We start from the raw sequence: 6,382 nt of genomic DNA, 5'->3' as shown, positions 1-6,382 counted from the left end.
AGAGAAAGAGAGAGAGACAGAGAGAAAGAATGAAAGAGAGACAGAGAGAAAGAATGAAAGAGAGACAGAGAGAAAGAATGAAAGAGAGACAGAGAGAAAGAATGAGAGACAGAGAGAAAGAATGAAAGAGAGAGAGAGAGAAAGAAAGAAAGAGAGACAGAGAGAAAGAAAGAGAGAGAGACAGAAAGAGAGAGACAGAAAGAAAGAAAGAGAGAAAGGAAGAGAGCGAGAGAAAGAAAGAAAGAGAGAGAGAAAGAAATAGAGAAAGACAGACAGAAAGAAAGAGAGAAAGAAAGAAAAGGAAAAAAGAAAGGAAGGAAAAAAAAAGGAGGAAGAGAAAGGAAGAAAAAAAATGAAAAAGGAAAAGGGTGAGAGTGAAAAAGAAGGAGTGAAAGTGCAAAAGGGGGTGAAAAACAGAGTGGAAAAAAAAGAAAAAATAGTTGGAGTGGAAAAGAAAGGACATTCGGGAGGGGCGGTGCTGCCTAAGGTGCTTCCGCGCCCAGGAGCGAAGGAGCCGTTTGATCCCCTGGCGGGAGCGCAGCTCCCGGTGCCGGAGAACGGAGCGGTGGCTGTCAGTCCGAGACTCCAACTCCCGGCAGGCCCTGCGGCCGTAAAGCGCGGCGTCTGACGCAACGGCCGACGCGCCATATGAATGGCTGGCGGGCCGAGGCGGCCGCTCGCCGGGGGAGCGGGCTGGGCGCGGGGAGCTCCCGGCGCCTGTCCCACGCGGGACGGAGCCGCGGCAGCGACGCTGGAGGGGCGAAGCCTCCGTCCGGCCGCCCGCACGGAGCCGAGCGGCGCGGAAGGGGCGTCCGCCCGGTGCCTCGGCCTCGCTCAGCGGTCCCGGTGGCGGGGGCTGAGCTCGGGCGGGGCGCGCTGCCGCCCGCCGATGGCGGAGCGCCAGGCGGTGCTTTGCTGCCGCGGGCCGGGAGCTGCAGGAGCCGCCCCGGGCGAGCGGCGCCGGGCGCTGCCGCGGTCACTGTGCGGCGGCTGCCCTCGGGCTGGCGGAGGCGCGGGAGCCGCCGAGCTGCAGCCGTCTCCCTCGGGCCGCTGCCGCTGCTGCGGGCGGGGGCGGACGAGCGGCTGCGGAGGCGGCTCCGCGGCGGGCTCAGCCTTGCGAGCAGAGAGCGCTCGACATCGCTGGCATGACACGGCTGCTGAGTGCCTCAGTGCTCGTGGCTCTTCCTTCCACGCAAACAGATGGAGCGGCATCGCTGAGCAGTAAAACACAGCGATGGCCCGGAGAATGGCGAGCGCAAGGAGCGCCGGGCAGGATCCTTCTGATGGCACAGGTGCGATCGGCAAACTCAGCCCCTTGTGGCCCTGCCCTCCCGACCCCCAGGGGAAATGCTCTCCAGCCTCGAGCTGCTGAGAGACAAAACGTGTGATTTGACACTAGGGTCCGGAAAAGGTTTCCGTTTAGATTAGCAAATGCCTCCATTGTTCTCGGTTACATCCTAGGATCGGTTTTAGGCAGTGACTTTCTACCGCTTGTCGCATTTTCTTGTGCAATGGTAAGAAAATAGGCAGGTCTGATACTGGTTTCGCTTTTTTTCTACTTCATGTTCCATGAGCTGCTTTTATCCAAGCAATTGTTTTAAAGTTCTACTGTAGGCGTTTCTGGTTCACTTTTTTTTTTTTTTTCCTCTAAATCGGCAGTAAATATAGCTGAGTAAAATTACCTTGGTTTTCTTCCTTCTTAAATGTTTTTATTGATAATCCTATTTGAATATGCAGAACACGTGGGTATGTCCTGTAATATATCCTAGCTTTTCTTGTTTACAGGGTACTCAGAAAATATTTTTCCCTTCGAGTCCCACTGAAACATTCTGCGTGCAATCTCCGTTAAGGTCTGTGTTTACAAATAAGCCACCATCAGCTGAGATATTTGCCTGTGTACCTTTTCCTGTCATTCAGAGCTTGCGTTCTGTGGTTTTTATGATAAACCTATCAAACTTGCGAAACCGTTTTGCAAGTCTTAACCGTTGAAGGCAGCAAGAAGTGGTTTTAAAGCCTGTTCTTGAGCAGACAAAGGGGAAAAGTGTGAATTTGCTGCTGAACTTGTCCTTTTTCATTTGACTTGCCTTGAATTATTTAGGAAGAGAGAGAACTAGAAAAAAGAGAGAAATAGAATTGGTTCTTGAGCCCTCCTAAAATGCTCCCCGTGATTCCGTGTGGAGCCAAAGTGAAGGGTGATGGAACAGAGCCCCTGTGCTTTAGAAGGAAATCAATTTCAACCTGATCTCCACCCTGAGTCTCCCTAATTTCTGTTTTTAAAATGCAAACTCAGTTTAGGAAGTGTTGGGAGTTAGTATTTTGGGGAAGAAATGGCAGTTGCACAAACCGTTCCATTTCCCAGAGGCTCTGGGAAGGATTCATTTTGTAAGCGCTGTAACTGCCATCGGTTGGTGCTTCGGGGTTGGAATGTGCACTTGCCCTCCGATAAAGCACTCGTTCACTTGCATTTCAGTGCCAGGAGTCTGGAGAAACTGGAGAAGAGCCCAAGAGACATTTTTCATCCTGAGATACAAAAGGTAGGAAGTGACTTTTTTTGGTTTGGTTCTTTTTCTTTATGATTTCCTGGAAATAGAAGTAATTAAGTATAGATCCTACCGGTTTGTTTCTTCCAGTAGCTAATAAGAATAATAATAATAATAACCTAATACTACTTAAACTGTCTCTTTATCCATTGAACTGGCCATTTCAAATCCAAACTTCTAAACACCAATAAAAGCATCATCCTTGTAGAATCTTTAATAGGAGGGGGCTAAAGATGCTGTTTTTGTTGACAGGATGTATTGGTTCTTGAAGGGCAAGAGGTGAGTACAAGCCTAACTACTTCTTGCTCACAGACCCGTCCGGTGAATACGGCTTTGTATTTGGATGGGCTTTTGATGACTTCTAAATCAATTGCTCGTTACAGTAAAAAGAAGTCATGTTTTTTGGAACCTGACAGCAAAAATAACCTGAAGCACCAACTTAATCATAATTGATCACCCGTCTAAGTTAATGATTTTATGCTATACTATCAAAGTTTAAAGGTAAATTATTGTGTAGTAGGAGATGGTATAAAATGTATGTTCTAACGTGTAGGATGTAGGCAAAGATTAGAGGAACCAAATTTTTATGTCTTCTGTTTGACTGTTCACCAAATAATATTTGGTTTTATTTTCCAGGGATCGGTGAATTTTAAATTTGGAGTCCTCTATGCTAAGGATGGTCAGCTTACAGGTGATGAAATGTTCAGTCATGGTGAGGTTTTCACCTTCTCCTTAATTGTTTTGCTCATCTGAAAAGAAAAAAAAAAAAAAAAAAAAAAAAGTTATGTTTATTATTTGTTACCCCGTTCTGTCCGTTTCCTCAGTATTTGCTGGAGCTCTGCTTACCCAAGCTTTGGGTAAAACAAGCTTTGGGTTCCTTCTGTCCCACTGGGTGTTGCCCAGTTTGGTTGCATCTGGTGAAATTCACCCTGAGCCCTTACAGAACCAGCTCAAACCACGTGAGAGCCATTCGCAGCTCTCTCAGGACACCCAGAGGAGGATGGGTGACGTTTCTGAGCATCTGGCAAGTGTACTTCTATCAAAACTCGGCCTGTGCAATTTCTGGGGAAAACCCTTCTGTATCCTGAAGGGTTCCTCAAACTCTGTTGAGGATCCAGTTAGCAGTTGCTCACCTGGATGGTTCCAGCTCCTCAAGCTAACACTTGTACTCTTGCCCTGTAGTTTAGATCTATTGTAGTTTTGTTATTTTGCAAGATTTTACGTCTTTGGACAGTAACGTGCATTTCACTCTTTGGAACCTCTCGGATCGTGCTTTGGTGCAGCACCACCTAATGGGACACTTGGCTGCTGTGCTGAAGGGCTTGGTTACTGGAATTGTAAATCCCGGAGAGTTTGTAAGTCTTCTGTCCCCAGGGAGGTGTCACGCTTTGTTCACCGTTGCTCTGTTTGTCAGGTGCTGCTTCTCGTCGGAGGTATTAACTTCAAACTGCCCTGTTCTTTTTTGAACTTTTTTTCCTGGTTCTCTCCGTAGGGCAGGGAAGGACTCTCGTATCCCGGTCGTCAGACTCAGCGCTGCCCGAGAAGATACAGAGACTGTAAAAATCATAAGAAGCAACTAGGACTGCAGAGGAAACAAACTGGAGAGAACAAAAGGTGATATTGTTCTCCTTAGCCTGGATTAGAAACATCCACTGCGCTTTGATGCCGGTGGCTGCCAGGGGCTCGTTAGGTCTCTTTAGGCAGGTGTAGGTGTTCACTTGTAGGTTCTATTTTTTGGCAAATGACCACGAGAGAAGTTTATTTATAGATCCAAATAAACATTCATCTTATCTGAACATAACCTGTCATCCCCTTTCTGACATTAAGGACTCCTGTATAAATACTTGGGGGGGTTTTCTTTGTCATTTCTGAATGGTTCCATTTTGCCGGCTACTTGAACGAGTCTGAGGTGGTTTAATTGCATACTGCTTCCTTGAAATTCTGTTGGTCTCTGCTTGGAACCCTTCTTGTACTGCTTAATGAAAGACTTCTGATGGTGTTTTCTTGCCTGTTTGTGGTTAAGGTCATGCTCTGATGCATTTACAGAAGCCATGGCAGGAGAGAGGTCAGCTGCTGGAGAAGAGGAGACAGTACTATCCCTGTGCAGCACAGAACTGTGCCACTGCTGTGTCATCAGCTGTGTCTGCACTGAAAGTAGCCACCTTCACTTGTAGGTAGCTCCTTGGTGCTTTAGGACACGCTGAGGGATTTATTCCTTTTGGGATCCACGATGAGAATTCCCAAGAGAGGTAGTAGTAATAAGGTCTGAGATTGGAAAAAAGCCTGTGTCCTTGGAATGTTGTTGTTGTCGTCAAAAGTTAATTTTTCCTTCTTTCTTAGCCGGTAGTCAGCTTTTTGCTTTATTTTTTGTGGTATCAGTATTTGATTGTTTAAAAAATTGCTTCAAAAGAACTGCAGTGGCTGGCCACCAGGACCTTGTTCCGATTTGCCTATTTGCTTGTAGCTAAAACGTTTCCATATTGTTTATCGTTCTATTGAAGAAACTGCTGCCCAGTCAACTAAGAACTGAACATCTATCTCTCTAGGACATGGGGAGAGGATTTAGGTCATGTCTTTGTTTCCAGAAAAAAGTTCCAGTGTAGTTTCTAACTAGAGGAAAAGGGGGGGGGGGGGGGGGTGGTGAAGACTCGGGGCTCTGATGCCCCTGGGGGCACCCCGAGGTGCCCAGGAGAGGGAGCCCCACTGCGGTGCAGGAGCAGGTATGTTATCACGTACTAGAGAGCAAATTATAAATAGAAATAGGAAAATTATAAATATAAAAATATTTTTTAGATCGTTAAAGAAAGCGTTTTTTTTAACTTGTCAATAGGCAGGGTTTTGATGATAAAAATGATAAATACAAAGAATATGAAGGTAGAAATCTAAGTCTAGAAAGATATCATAAATACATACAGATAAAGTTTAAAACTAGAAGAAAAAATCAGTTGCAGCAGTAGATACGATACATAATATAAATAATACTTTAAATACATGTCTAGAATTTTATAGATATTATAGATAATTATTAATAGATTGCATCAAAAGAAACGATAAATATAAATGTGAGTATAATTACACAAAGTATAAAAATATTTCGATACCGTTTAAAAGAAGGTGTTTTCTTGTATTTATTTGGTTAGAGATGGGGTTTTTGTTTGGATTAATAGACGTATTCTAGAAATATAAATCTAACTGTAGAGAGATCCAATCGATAGAGGAGGCTATTTCTAAAACCACAACCGAACGCCGCCGCCTTCGGGGGAATCGCACGAGCTCGGCCGAAGCAAGGCGAGAGCGGCCGACCCTGACGGCCTCGAGCGAACCGAGGCGAGGCTTCCGAGGCTGCCTGAAGCGAAGCGAGCCGAGCTCAGGCGAAGCGAGCCTGCTGCTCTCGTGCGCGCTGCTTAGCGCCAGTGCGCTCCCAGCCTAATGAGCTCCTGCCCGAGCCCGCGCTCCCGGTCGTGGCCGGGCCGCCCGCGGGACGCGGCAGCGGGAGAGCCCCGAGCCGGGCGAGCTGAACGGGAGGCGGCGGCGCTTGCCCGCCCGCCGTCGGGGAGCCGAGGCGAGGCGAGCGGAGCCGAGGCGCGCCGAAGGCACAGAGCGGCTGGGAGTTGGGCCGAAGCGAGGCGAGCTCGGCCGAAGAGGCGAATGCAGGCGCCAAGAGCCGAGTTGAGGCGCCAAGAGCCGACTCGAGCCGAGCGTCTCCGGAGCGAGCCGAGCTCCGCCGAGCGCCGCAGCATCCCGGGCAGGGCGAGGCGCCGGGCCGGGCTCGGGGTGCAGCCGGGGCTCTGGGAGGCTTCCCCGCCTGTCCCTCTCTCTAGCCCTCCTTCCTTCTCCCCGTC

At 48.1% G+C, this 6,382-nt stretch overlaps 1 long non-coding RNA gene across 3 annotated transcripts; it reads left to right on the top strand.

Moving 5' to 3' along the window:
• Nucleotides 1-628: 628 nt before the first annotated feature.
• On the top strand, nucleotides 629-4,879 carry LOC139585307 (uncharacterized). 3 transcript variants are annotated; one of them, XR_011677028.1, is made up of 4 exons: nucleotides 629-1,292; nucleotides 1,786-1,850; nucleotides 2,471-2,534; nucleotides 2,793-4,879. It is a non-coding gene; the product is annotated as an uncharacterized lncRNA (long non-coding RNA). The 3 variants fall into 3 exon arrangements; XR_011677027.1 differs by lacking the exon at nucleotides 1,786-1,850 and having other exon boundaries at nucleotides 642-1,292; XR_011677026.1 differs by lacking the exon at nucleotides 629-1,292 and having other exon boundaries at nucleotides 1,301-1,850.
• Nucleotides 4,880-6,382: the final 1,503 nt, after the last annotated feature.

This window comes from Agelaius tricolor, unplaced genomic scaffold, assembly GCF_023055355.1.
Source record: "Agelaius tricolor isolate 1412-34295 unplaced genomic scaffold, bAgeTri1.0.p SCAF_72, whole genome shotgun sequence".
Classification (NCBI taxonomy): Eukaryota; Metazoa; Chordata; class Aves; order Passeriformes; family Icteridae; genus Agelaius; species Agelaius tricolor.
The sequence above is the reverse complement of the archived record's forward strand: the minus strand, read 5'-3'. Positions and strand labels throughout refer to the sequence as shown.